The sequence below is a fragment of the Pseudorasbora parva genome, chromosome 2 (assembly GCF_024679245.1).
Source record: "Pseudorasbora parva isolate DD20220531a chromosome 2, ASM2467924v1, whole genome shotgun sequence".
Lineage (NCBI taxonomy): Eukaryota > Metazoa > Chordata > Actinopteri > Cypriniformes > Gobionidae > Pseudorasbora > Pseudorasbora parva.
The window spans coordinates 64,020,109-64,034,119 of record NC_090173.1 but is presented as its reverse complement, the minus strand read 5'-3'; the positions used below and the strand labels follow the sequence as shown (position 1 = coordinate 64,034,119).

At 42.7% G+C, this 14,011-nt stretch overlaps 1 long non-coding RNA gene across 1 annotated transcript; it reads right to left on the bottom strand.

Annotated features, from left to right (window-relative positions):
- Window positions 1-222: 222 nt before the first annotated feature.
- On the bottom strand, window positions 223-13,488 carry LOC137048022 (uncharacterized). Its single transcript, XR_010899306.1, has 3 exons — window positions 10,427-13,488; window positions 6,439-6,498; window positions 223-3,647 (listed from the first exon to the last, which is right to left on the bottom strand). It is a non-coding gene; the product is annotated as an uncharacterized lncRNA (long non-coding RNA).
- Between the last annotated feature and the right edge of the window lie 523 nt (window positions 13,489-14,011).

The window sequence follows — 14,011 nt, the reverse complement described above, 5'->3', positions numbered from 1 at the left end:
TTGATCTTGCATTAAGTCCCCTTTTACGAGTGGCGATTCATTTGGTGCTTCACGATGATGGCAGGATATTGCACTTTTACTTATAATCCCAGTTAGTAATGCTTATCAGCAGAAGCGACATAAGAAGGCTTTACAGAAACAGACTTCTGGAAGTCCTGTCGTGGCAGATTCTAAGTTCTTGAGTGCCTTCAATTCTTTAAAGAAATTCTCTCAGAGTCGAAGTTCCAGGTCTCAGAAGAAATTAACTTTATTGTTGGGACAACAAAGTGAGATGCAGCTGTTCATCTGACTCTTTCATGGTAAAGCTTAATTTCTTATACTCTTTTCTTATCACCTTTTATCCAATTAGCGCCCTTTTCTTTTTGGCTCCACCTTTCAGTTTCGCCACAATTATACGCAAACTTTGTCACGTACCATATTTATTTGTGGAAAATCCCCAGCTTTCTTATTTTTTAAAAAACACTTATATAACCGTTTCCCAGCAATATATACCAGTAATATGACAGTTTCCCAGCGCTTCCCGCCAGTTTTTCCCATACAACCAATTTAATATCTCTTGTTTCTCACGCCTTGATGTTTTTGACGAGCGACAGACCTTGAAATTTGGTACACAGCCGAGGCCCGCTTATACTGCAGCTAAGGCCTAGTGAGGCCTGCTAAGGCCTAGTGAAAATGAATTTCTTCTACACATCCCCCCTTTGGGACTTAGTCTGAGTCCCACACCTATTCCCTCATACCTGGAGTATGTCCCCATAAATTCAGCCTTCTTTCAGTTAGTCTGTCTATGGCTAATGATCAGCCATTCCTGCCTTTACTCCAACAGACCTCCTTCATGTGAACATACTCCAGCTGGATAATGAGACCAAACATCTCCCCTCTGTTTTAGCTAGAAGGGAGTAAAAGATCCCATTTCCCTAACTAATACAGTCATGGGGAGCTTGATTGTGACGAATCATTCGATAAATCAGTGCACTATATTCATTTCAGTGATATACAATTTCACAGCTTCATTAATTCAGTGGATTAACATTTTCAGTGATTATATCATAAATGTATTAGCTACATATATCCCTCGATGCCAGAGGAACTCTCAGACGCTTCCGGTGGTCTGGAGCGCTATCTGGGTTGCTCCACCGTTGCCAGGTGTACTCCGGCCCAGCCTAAAGTGCTACCTGGTGTTGGGGCTGACAGCGGGTTTTTAAACCTCCAGTAGAGTCTAGCCCAGTTGCTAAGCACTGAGGTGCTCGTCGATCCCTCCTTCTTTGTTCTCATGGGATTTCACAACACACTTTAAACTGCAGTAAATGTAAAAAGTCTCCCCTTTTCTATGCATATATGTGTATATGTATATATAGTGATTATAAAACCTTTCTAAACATTCCCTTTTATTCTGGTTGCATCATCTCGTACCACGGATAATGACCTGCTTCAGACCCTTAGTCGTCCCCTCTCTAACACAATTTTAAGAATAAATGCGTATATGAATAACAGATAAAAGTAATAAATGATAATAAGTATATAATATGGGAAGGAGGAGTTTTCTCAAAAATAACAAACAGAACCCCTCCTATCTTTTCTTCCTATTCTACCCTCTCTAGTAAAAATTTTCTGCTTCACCCAAATTAAAGTACAGAGTGGGATTAACTCCCTGATTCTTGAAGAACACAGTTTCAAAGAAAATAAAATGAACATAACACTCTCCTCCCCTTACATCACCTCTGGTCTTTACAAAAACTCATCCAACTCATCTAATCCCGGGCCTATCGGATAGATTCCAGAGCTAGTGCCAATGTCCACTCCTGATCTTTTTACTGATATGTTGACCATCTGCTTGGCAGCGGCATTGGCCATCATTGATCTGAGAAAGGGCATAACACAACAAAACACCAAAACAAAAGCACCAAATCCTATTGCTAATATTATTCCCACCTGTATTAACCAGTCCTTCCAAGAACCAAGTAATGAGTCAAACCACTCTCCAACTTTTCGCTGGCTGCCTGCATTTTCTGCAACCTCTTGTCTGAGTTCCTTCAATTTCTTCATGGCTCTAGTAAATGATCCGTCTGGGGCTGTATTATTCGGAATAAAAGTGCAGCAATCAGCTCCAAACATTACGCACACTCCTCCTTTTTCGGCCAATAACCAATTCAAAGCCTGTCTATTCTGCCAGGTCATTTTGCTCGTATACTTTAGCTGATGTCCCAATGCGTCTAGGGCCTGATCCGTATGATTAATAAACCTCTGTTGATTATAGTAAATGTAATTTATCCACTCAACGTTTTTATTCGGGGTTATCCATACGAGTATAGATTCAAATCCTGAGGCTACTTCACTTCTCGCTTTGTACTTATGAGGTATTCCTCTTGGCTGTCCTACAGCGTCTATTTTTACATTGGGATCTGGTTCATATGCTCTTTTTGCTCTGTGGCCTTCAACAGGAGGCTTACTAGGTTGTTCTAGCGTTATTTCCTTGTCTGTGTCCCACTCTACAATCCCCACTTCTTGGGCCAATCTTACTCTTATGCATAACCCCCTCCACCCTATAGGTAAGGTTGGTCTTAGTTTCCTTCCTCCACATATCCAAAAATAATCCGCTACTGCCTCACTCTGATCTTCCAATGGTTCAATTAGTGGAAAATGTAAAGTTGCATTATCACAGTCTTCATGATTTTGGATCACTTCCATCTTTTTGTTTATGGTTGCAGTCGCATATATTATGCTGGTGGACTTATACACGTATGGATCCCCATACATATCTTGATCCAGATGCCAGATTATTGTGCATTTGCCTCTAAACCTTCCTACATTTATATGCCCTTCAGTTCTATTGTAGCACTCATATTCCAACGATGGATCTATTATGTAATTCTGTGGTGTTTCCCTTCTTCGCGGGTCTATTCTAACATCTAGCTTTTGACACTCATCTCCCCATCCTGCCTGGTAATAAAATTTCTGGTAGTGTGAATTCCCTAGCATAGTCAAACATTCCGCTGGGCAGTATGGGACATTCTTTCTAGCCTTTTTGCAGTACCTTGAGTAAAATTTGGCACAATGCTTACTATCATATTGATTTGGTAGTACTGTTAACTTTTGCAATGGTGATGGCGCACAAAGCATACAACTTTCTTGGTTCACCTGTTTGGTAGTGTACTCCGCCCACTTGTACCAGTCGTTATGATGCGCAATGTCCAACAGTTTTTCTTGTTTTAAGTCTATGTCCTCTTCATATCCTATCTCAGTGTAATTATCTTCTGCATCTCTACCCCATCCCCAAGATCTCTTCTTAATGTGTTTGGGTGCAACATTACCTTGTTCTTGCTCAGTCACACTAGGATGAATCACTCCAGTTAAGGTCAGGTATGTCAATGTCTCTGAAGTCGGTTTCTGGGAGGTCAATGTCTGGGAACTCAATGTCCTGTAAGTCGAGCGTGGAGAATTCTTCATGTTGTGGTGACCTGCTTGTTGAAGGTCTCGGCTCTGGGGAATGATCTCTTGGGAGCCCTGGGTCTGAGGAAGGCACTGTAGCAAATGTATCAACAGCATGAACAGTGCTAGTGTCTCTCTCACCTTCCTGTTCCGTGTCCACTGGGAGGGGTGTCCCATCCTGTGTCTGCACTTCATCTCTTGCTTCAGTTCTTTCAGCAACCCTAGAATGAGGTTCATCAGCATCATTATTTTCTCCTGCAGACACTGTATCCACTCCATGTTCTTCCTGGACATCTTGTTCTATCTCTTCCCCGTCCCCCTCTGCACCATCCACCTGTTCTTCCCTTCTTCTTTGTCTTAGTCTCGGTACTCTGGTGCAGTGATTCAGATGGTACCATGTGGTGCTACCTTCTACCTGTACTGCTGTTGGGGTCGCTCTTACTACAGTGTATGGTCCTTCCCGTCTTGGCTCATTCCACCTTCTTCTAAAGACTCTCAAGTACACCTGATCTCCTGGAGTTACAGGGCAAGGTGCCTCTTCTTCTTCCCTAGTTCCCCTGCTCTGCTCCTGTGTGTAAATGGCCTCATGTATGTTAGTTAGCTGTCTTATGTATGTTCTTAGCTCATTTTGGAGCTGTTCCAGGGGCGGTCCTTCGTATGGTCCTCTTAAATGAGGAGCTGGCATGGGTCTACCTGTTAGCATCTCATGTGGGGTTAGATTAGTTATTCTACTTGTTTGCATACGGTAACTCATTAGAGCAAGGGGTAGAGCCTCGACCCAATTCAGCTTGGTGTCGGCGCAAATTTTGTTAATTTTGGCCTTCAGAGTTCCGTTAACCCTTTCAACGATACCCTGACTCGTTGGCCTATAAACGCAGCCTAGCCTTTGTTTTATTCTTAATTGTTGTAAAACTGTCTTGACTGCCCTTTGGATGAATGCTGAGCCATTGTCTGAACTGATTTGGGATGGTATGCCAAATCTCGGGATCACTTCTCTGGTCAGAAACTTGATGACTGTTTGAGCTCCCTGATCGGCTGAGGGCTCCGCCTCTACCCATCTACTAAATCGATCAATAATCACCAGCATATATCGTTTTCCTCTTACTGACTTTATCATGTCAACATAATCTAGTACCAAGTGTTTAAATGGTCCTTCTGGAACAGGAATTGAGCCAATTGGTGTTGTGGTGCCTTTTCTTACATTGTTTTGGGCACAAATTTCGCATTCACTTAAAAATTCATCAATTCGTTGTTGTAGGTATGGTGACCAAAATCCTTGTCGTTTAATTTTTCTGATAATCTCCCCCCTTGCGCAATGGTCAAATCCATGCGCATCTGTTATTAGGATTGTCAATAATTGATTTGGGGCTATCATATATCCCTCATGGGAGCGATAAATCCCATTGACATCTCTTGTTGCCCCCCTTTGCTGCCATAAGGCTATTTCATATGGTGTTGCTCTATTCTGCATGTCTTTTATACTGTCCATAGTAGGAATAGGTTGAATCAAAACTGAGGGTGCCATTACAGCAAGTTGGCATCCTGAAGCCTGCTTAGCATGCAGATCAGCAGCATTATTTCCTTTGATGACAAAATCATTGCCTTTCTTGTGGGCTTGGCATTTAACTATAGCCAATTTTGTTGGGTACATCATTGCTGAAATCAATTTAATAATCTGGTCTCCATGTTGAATTGGAGTTCCATCACTCTTTTTAAATCCTCTCTGTTTCCATACTGCTCCAAATAAATGGCATACTCCATGTGCGTATGCAGAGTCAGTGTAAATGTTAGCTGTCTGATTTTTTGCTAGTAAGCATGCTTCAGTTAGGGCTCTCAGTTCTGCCAATTGTGCCGAGCACGGTTGGTCACAATGCTGCACCACAACTGGAACAAATGAGTCACCCTCCCTCTTAACTACAGCAAAACCAGCATGGTTCCCCAGATGATCTCTAAAGCATGAACCATCAACAAAATAATCTACTTCTGCATCTGTAATTGGGGTTGACTCTAAATCTGGTCTCAGGCGTGTAAATGCTAGGGAATCTGTTATACATTCATGTGGTTTTCCTTCACCTTCTAAAGGGAGGTAGTTTGCTGGGTTTACTGTTGAACATTTCTTTATGGTGACATCCGGGTACGTTAGTAAGGCAGAGTATGTTAAACTTCTTGCTTGGGTTAGTACAAACCTTCCTCTCTCCAGCAGTTCAGCTATTTTGTGATGTGTGTATATTATGACTGGATAGCCCATTGTCACAGAGGATGCCTTGTCATATCCAAAATATACGGCAGCCACTCCTTGTTGATAGCAAGGTGGATACCCTTGGGCTACACTATCCAATTTTGTGCTATAGTAAGCGATTGGCTGCTTTTTTCTTCCACTGCATGTTTCTTGCATCAGGACAGCGGATGCAAAGCCATCTTTTCTGTTTGCTACATATAAATGAAAAGGCTTTTCATAATTTGGGGTAGCCAGTGCAGGAGCTGTTTGCAACTCCTTTTTTAATGTTTCGAAGGCTACCAAGGCTTCGGCATCCCATGTCAACTTTTCTCTAAGATTTTGCTGGCCTGTTTGTTTCATCAAGGCCCTTAGTGGAGCTGTTTTAATGGCATAATCTTCTATCCAATCTGCACTAAATCCTGTCATTCCCAAGAATGTCATCATTTGTCCTACTGTTTGAGGTTGTGGTGCTTTGCTTATACCTTCTAATTGGCTAGGAGAAATTGACTTTGTCTCATGTGCAATAATCCTTCCCAGGTATTCAACCTGTGGTAAACAATATTGTAGCTTTTCTTTTGAGGCTTTATGGCCTCCCTCTGCCAATTTGGTAAGCACCTTAATGGAATCTTGATGACATTGCTCTAAAGTCGTTGAGCATATTAACAAATCATCTACATACTGTATCAGTGTGCTATCCAGCCTCAAATCTTCCAAATCCATCTTTAACACCTGGTTAAATACATGAGGGGAGTGTCTGAACCCTTGTGGGACCCGCGTGTATGTGTATTTTTTACCTTGATAGGTGAAGGAAAAAAGGTATCTGCTCTCTTCCGCCAATGGAATGCTGAAGAAAGCTGATGTGAGATCAATGACAGTAAAATAGTTAGCAGCAGGTGGAACATTTGTCAACAATGTATGAGGATTTGGAACTTCCGCCGGCCAATCCTCTACTACTTCATTAACTGCTCTTAAATCATGTACCAATCTCCACTTATTCTTATTTGCTTTTTCTACTGGCAAAATGGGAGTATTACAATAACTGTCTGTCTCAATCAACACTCCTGCTCTTATCAATCCTTCTATTGTCTTCCTAATGCCCTCTACTGCTTCTGCTTTTAATGGATATTGTTGTTTTCTGGGTAATACTGCTCCTGGCTTCGTTCTTATTGTAATTGCACTTGCAGACTTCACTAACCCTACATCTGTGTCATGCTTTGCCCATAATTCTGATGGGACTTTCTGTTCCATCTCCTGTATTAGTTCTTCAAATTTTGATTTCATAGATTTCTTTTCTGAAGTACTTTTTGCTTCTCTACTGTTCTTTACTTCATCCATTACTACTTTCGGTGTACCTTCCATAACTGTATGGCATAAAATTTTTAAGTACGTTACATCTGGTGTTTGAAGAATGTAAGGATTCTCTGTAGCCTCCCACTCCTTTTCCTTAGCTTCTTTCATCATTGGCCCTAAATCTCTAGCCTGTCCTCCTTCTTTTACGTATAGAGTGACATGTGGGGTTGATCCTCCTATTTTAAACCATTTTCTTGTGAAATCACATTCCTCTATTTGCAGTGCTGCTCCCATTGGTCCTACTACTAAATAGTGTGAAGTTAGGGATATCTGTTGCTTGTCTGTGTGTTCTAGCCAGTCTTTTTCTAATTCAGGGTTTCTTGTTGGATCATATATCATTGTGCAATGAAACTCAGTTTTTGGTTCTTCTGGGTTCCTCAGCTGTTCTTTTATATATCTCCCCCATTTACGTAATGTGTTTTCTACCCCTTCCTTTAAATCCCCTATCCAAAATATATTTGCTTGTGGTCCTATGGGGTTGTCTTCTTGTGTGACAGTCATTTGTTTTACTGCTCTATTGTCAATGTATATTCCTTCAGGGGAGCACCAAATTTGCAGATTTAACTTGCATATTGCGTCTCTTCCTAGCAGGTTGACTGGTGTCTGTTCTGATATTAGGATTGGAATTCTTACTTCAGAGTCTTTTACTTTTATGCTGACTGGAGCCGTCATTGGAACCAATTGTGTTTGTCCCGAGAATCCTACTGTCTTGACATATTTTCCAGACTTGGGGAGGTGAGAGGCGTATTCTGGGCTCAGACAACTGAAGGTGGCTCCTGTATCAAGCATCATTGGTGTTGCTTTGTCCTCTATTATCACCTGCATCATTGGTTCTTGATCAGCATTGCTAGATATTATTGGCAGCTGATTCCTCCCCGTAGGATTCTCTGGGCACCTCTAGTATCCCATCTCTGGACCACGCCATGGGTTGACTGGTCCTTGGACTTGCATTTGCTGGTTTTGTGCTTGGTTCATTAGTTGCATTTCTTGTGGCCATGGGTTAGTGGGACAGTTTTTCTTGATGTGTCCTGGTTGATTACATCCCCAGCAAAATCCTGATGGATTATTCATTCGCTGTTGATAGTTGTTGTTCTGTCTTCCTCTTCCTCTTCCTCGCTGTTGTTGCTGTTGCTGTGGGTTATATCCACTGTTTCTTTGTTCTGGCACATAAATGACAATCGGTGTATTTGGCTGTTGCACATTGCTTGATGTTGTATTCAGCTGTGTAGATGGGGGTGTCATCAGCTGGACAGGTGCTGCTGTCGGTACAACTGCTGGTGCTGGTGTCATTGTTGCATTTTGGACTGGTGTCATAAGCTGGGGTGGTGCCACTGATGCTTGTGTGGGCACTCCTGGGGCATTTACTGCTGCCATTATTGCTGAATCATCACTGTCTCTTATTGCTGTCTGTCCTCGCTTCTTTTTTGTTGTCAGTTCTTCAAGTTGGAGTTGTGCCAGTCTCCTCTGAAGCTCTCTCTCTTGATTCTTTAACTTCTGTTCACTTTTCCTGTGTTGTTCCACAGCATGAGTCACATGATCGCAGAATTCTTTCGTTGTCTTGGAGTTCAATCCCACTACATCTTCCAGCTTCCCTTTTACCATCGGTGGCATAGCTTCCACTATGGCGTTCCTGAACAGTGCAGTCATTATTGGATCTTGTTCCGGGTCTCTTTCTAAGTCTTGTTTCCATCTTCTTAATTGGCGCTGGACATAGGTAGTGGGATTTTCTGCCTCCCCCAAAGGTTCTCCTTTCAGGAGCTTGGGGTCCATTTGTGCTGGGTACATGTCTCTCAGGGTTCTCCACATCCTGGCACGGCATCTGTCCAACGGAAGGGCATCAAGCCCTGTTTGTTCAACGGCCGCACGCAGTCCCGTTTCCATAAGGATTTCATTTGTTCTGGCTCCCCCCACGCTCCTTGCCAACAGTGCCTTGATATCTCCAATGGCCAATATCTTTCCCATTGTTTCCTCTTCCACCTGCCTGATCCATCTTCCTGCTCCCTCATGTATGTCTGGCAGTCGGGCTATCAAGCCTTCAAGATCTTGTCCTGCCCATGGAATATACTCTCCTTGTCGTCCTTTAATAAGGATTGGGCACTGTACAGCTTCTTCTTCCAGGTGTTCCTCGTGAATTTCCCTTTCTTCCATCGTAGCACTTGGTGGTCTGGTTCTTAGAGTGGCATCTCCTGTTACAGCGCTTGATGGTCTGTTTCTTAGTGTGGTGCCTCTTCTCCAGCGCATCTCAGGTTCCGCATTCTCCAGCAACAGCGTTCCAGAAACTCGCTTGTATTCTCGGGAAGGGCTGCTGGAATGAGATCGTGATTTAGGTGACTTTTTCTTGCTCATTTTGTTCAGGCTCTTCCGCATTTCTTCGGTTTCTTGCAGTATTTGTTTTCTTATCTCTTCAGCTTCCTCCCTCATCAGCTCTAGTTCCTCCGCCCGTCCATCTTTGAATGCTTCTTGCACTATTTCATTCACTTCTGTTGCTGCAGTGTTTAGTGTAAGCTCTCTCAGTGCTTGGTTTGCATAACGGTATGGGTCTTCTGCTGTCCAGCTTGTGGTGCCTCCCCCTCCTCCATTCTTTTTCTCTGAAAGTCCTTTTTTCAATTGTACTGGGGCTTCCCTTCCCTTTTTATCATGGAACTGGTCCAAGTAGCTTCCTCTCATTTCCTGGCCACTGGCCATGGACAGTTCACTCCTTCTTGTGAGGGAATCATCTCTCACTCCTGGAGGTTCCACCTCATTATGTTCTCTGTCTTCCCTATAGTATAGTCTGGTCTGATTCCCTGCTATTCCCCCTTCTTCTGACTCTTCTTCAACTGTCATTTGTCCTCTCACATGCAGCTGAGCATCTATCAGTGGCAGTTGCTTAGTAGCGGCTGGATATAGTGGTGCATATGGGGGTGGTCTCTCCTCTCTCACTACCTCCTCTTTTCCTTTCTTCATCTCACTTTTCTTTTCCTTAGTCAGCTTCACCCCCCAATCTCTAAATAATTTAAGAACTTCCTGTTCCTTCATTCTTTTTCCCTCCCTTTTTTTAGTCTTATCATGGGCCTTGTGGTTTTTTATTAAAGCCTCCATTTCTCTGCACATGGGCAGATCAAATGTTCCCTCTGCCGGCCATTTTGTGTTTAACTTTTTGGTCCTTTTTTCCCACTTTCTGGATAAGTTTCTGATCGTATCTCTGCATATTGGGTACTGTGTTATTATTTGTTCTACAGGGGTTTCTTCTTTTTGTGACGTCGAAGCCATTGTCTTAAGGTTACTTTGTTACTCTTTCTCAAGGAGCTTGATTCTGTTTTGATGTTGAAATTGATTAATCAATTAACCAATTAATCATTCAATCTTATCAGCTCTGCTGTTCTGATCTCAAAATAGCAGCCTTTTAGCCTTGGGGTTTCGTATGTATTTCAAAACTGCTTTTATCTGTACCTCAGTCAATGGCTTCGATGACACACCTTCCAGCTCTAGCCAATTGTCGTTGTTGCGCTTCCAAAGAATATCTTCCCCCAAGCAGATCAGTTCAAAGTCCCAGAGCTCGTTCTCATCAACCTTCCGACCCCTCAATGTAACTCCTCCTGCCCAATATGAATAGGTAAGGCATGGGGTTAGTTTAGTATCAAATCCTCCAACTATTGTTATTGAAATTTGCAATTCATTTCTCATGCATTTTATAAAATCCAATGGCTCAAACACTTCAATCAGGGCTTCCCTTTCATGTTGTTTTAAAATCTTTCTCCCTCTGCATCCTCTCCTACTCTTTTTCTTTTCCCTCTTGGTATCCATTCTCTTATGACTTAGGCTGAGCTTCTGCTTCTCCCTCAGTGTTATGCGTTTCAACCAGTAGGTGGTGTATGTGTTCTGGGTTGCCTCTAAAAATTACCAACACTGCCAATCTGTCAAGTGTCCAATTTGTAGTGGGGAGGGGTCTAACCCCTCCTTCTCTTCTGTGTTCACAGAGGATGTCACTCTCCCACTCTACTGGTCTCGCCCATGGGCTCACTCTGATGTAGATGTTTTTTAGCACAGTTGCTCCTCCCAGACCTTTAGGCCAGCGCTGCCTTGCTTTCAGTTTCAAATATGGGACAAACACTGGAGGCAACTTCAACTCTGTCTCTGTCAGCAATATCTCTAAGAGAAGCACTCTCGTGGAGCAGAACTGGTTTAGGAATGATCCCAAATTTTTCAAATTTATTTGTTTCTTAATCTCCTCATGCCAGTCTATTTGAGGCCATTCACTTTCAATTTGTTTTATGTTTGTAATCTTTGTGAGACTTTGCAAAAGCTCATCCTTCTTTTCACTTGTTAAGACTTCTCTCTGACCTTCAGCATTCACATACTCATGCTCTAACCAAAAATGCCTTTTAATTCCTTTTGACTCAATTAGTGCTTTCTGGTAATTCTGGTATTGTCTCTGCTCTATTTCTCTCCTTCTATATCTTTCCCTATTGTTACTGCCCACCTCATCACACATACTGGAAAAAGACAGAATTTCACTGTACCTCAGCACACACTATACTTCCTCTGGTACACTTATCTTCCGTATTCAAACAATCATATGCTCATTCACACCTCACATTCACACACCCGGGTTTTCAGACACACTTTTTCTAATTTATAATATTTTAATGGCTTTTGGGAGGGCAAAAAGATATTTCATTCTCCTATTTTCTTCCCAACAGTGGCTGTGTCTCTCTATCTGGATCACAGCGTTTGCAAGTTGGAGAATGTCCAAACAGACAGCAAAGCCAATTTCTAGGGATATTTTTAGTTTTTTCGATTCTTTTTACAAATATTATTTCTTTTTGCTTTTCGTTCTTATCTTTCATTTGTACTCACTTAGCCCCCTTTTTTAATTCAAAGGGTACCATGCAGAGGCATACTGCCAATGCCCATGCAACAGTTTTGTGGGAGTTAGGCTAATTTCTCCTGTTTTTCTATTCAGTCTGGGTCTCCAAGACGGAACACTAAAAGCTACTACAATTGTCTGTCCTTCAGTTAAATGTGAATTTATACCAGCAGTTGCAAACACAGACAATATAGCTGGGTCTGACAACAACAATTGTTCGATTTTCTGTTCTTTATGCCTTCCCAACAGCCTTATACAGCAGCGCGCTCCCACTGGAGCAAACAAATATACCTTATTCCACACAGTCCCCTCCAGTCCTAACCTCTGCTCCTCTGATGTGATTGGGACAACTCTTTTCCACGGCACACAAACTTGTCCAATCATGTATTCCCACAAAACCCTTAGCTTATGTACAAAGCAATTTTAAATACAATTAGACACTTTTGTAATTTTCCTCTTATTCTACAGATTATATACATACAATTTACACTTCTTTATCTATCTTCTTTTTTGAATTTACTTCACTTTTACAACACTCTCCCTATCCTGACAGCTCAGGCGCTTCTCGTCTGGCTCAATCAAACTTGGATCACTTCCCAGACAAGTGCACCCTTACAGACACACACATACATACACACACACATCTGCTTCTCCTGCAGATGAGCACAAAGCACTTCTTGCTTGTGCTGAATGCACCTCTTGCATTCATTCAAACGCACTTCTTGCGTTTGTTTTCACACAGCACTTCTTGCATGTGTTGAATGCACTTCTTGCATTCAGACGCACTTCTTGCGTCTACTTTTACTTCACACAGCACTTCTTGCATGTGTTAGTCTACGCATGCGCTTTCTCTAAGACCTGGAAATTACTTCTGTCTTTTCTCACATTATTCATGTGTTTCAAACATTTATTCAGTAATAATTAATTATAGGTTCGTTTAGTAAGGCAACAGGTATTTACCCAAGGCAGCGGCTCACAAGGGACCACACAAAACAAAATATAAGCAAAATTGCTTACCTTGTATTTGTTTGGCGCGCCTTTTGTTTTGTGAGGCCTCGTGCCAGCCCGTCACGGGCTTCAACCCAGCCCTTTCCTGCTCCTGGCAATTGGACTCGCCAAATTATGTCGTGGCAGATTCTAAGTTCTTGAGTGCCTTCAATTCTTTAAAGAAATTCTCTCAGAGTCGAAGTTCCAGGTCTCAGAAGAAATTAACTTTATTGTTGGGACAACAAAGTGAGATGCAGCTGTTCATCTGACTCTTTCATGGTAAAGCTTAATTTCTTATACTCTTTTCTTATCACCTTTTATCCAATTAGCGCCCTTTTCTTTTTGGCTCCACCTTTCAGTTTCGCCACAATTATACGCAAACTTTGTCACGTACCATATTTATTTGTGGAAAATCCCCAGCTTTCTTATTTTTTAAAAAACACTTATATAACCGTTTCCCAGCAATATATACCAGTAATATGACAGTTTCCCAGCGCTTCCCGCCAGTTTTTCCCATACAACCAATTTAATATCTCTTGTTTCTCACGCCTTGATGTTTTTGACGAGCGACAGACCTTGAAATTTGGTACACAGCCGAGGCCCGCTTATACTGCAGCTAAGGCCTAGTGAGGCCTGCTAAGGCCTAGTGAAAATGAATTTCTTCTACAGTCCCAAACAAACTTTTTGCATTGGCCGGGAATCGAACCCGGGCCTCCCGCGTGGCAGGCGAGAATTCTACCACTGAACCACCAATGCTCGACACGCAGCCTGCCCTCGTGTGGTCACCTCGAGAGACGAGCCGCTCGCACTCATTAGCTCGTTGTGACAGAAGCAAGAGCCAGATCAGGTGCCTGTGAGAGGAGCGCGGTCCGGTTGCCAAACGCACGCATATTAAGTGACGGTCATGCTTCGACAGTTCACACGAGTGGAAAGGCAACTGGAGCTTCTTTAAGTAAATCAGGTGTCACTCTTTAACTTTTAATCACAGTCAGTAATGCTGATCAGCAGAAGCGACATAAGCAGGCTTTACAGAAGCAGACTTCTGGAAGTCCCAAACAAACTTTTTGCATTGGCCGGGAATCGAACCCGGGCCTCCCGCGTGGCAGGCGAGAATTCTACCACTGAACCACCAATGCTCGACACGCAGCTCGCCCTCGTTTGGTCGGCACGAGAGACGCGGC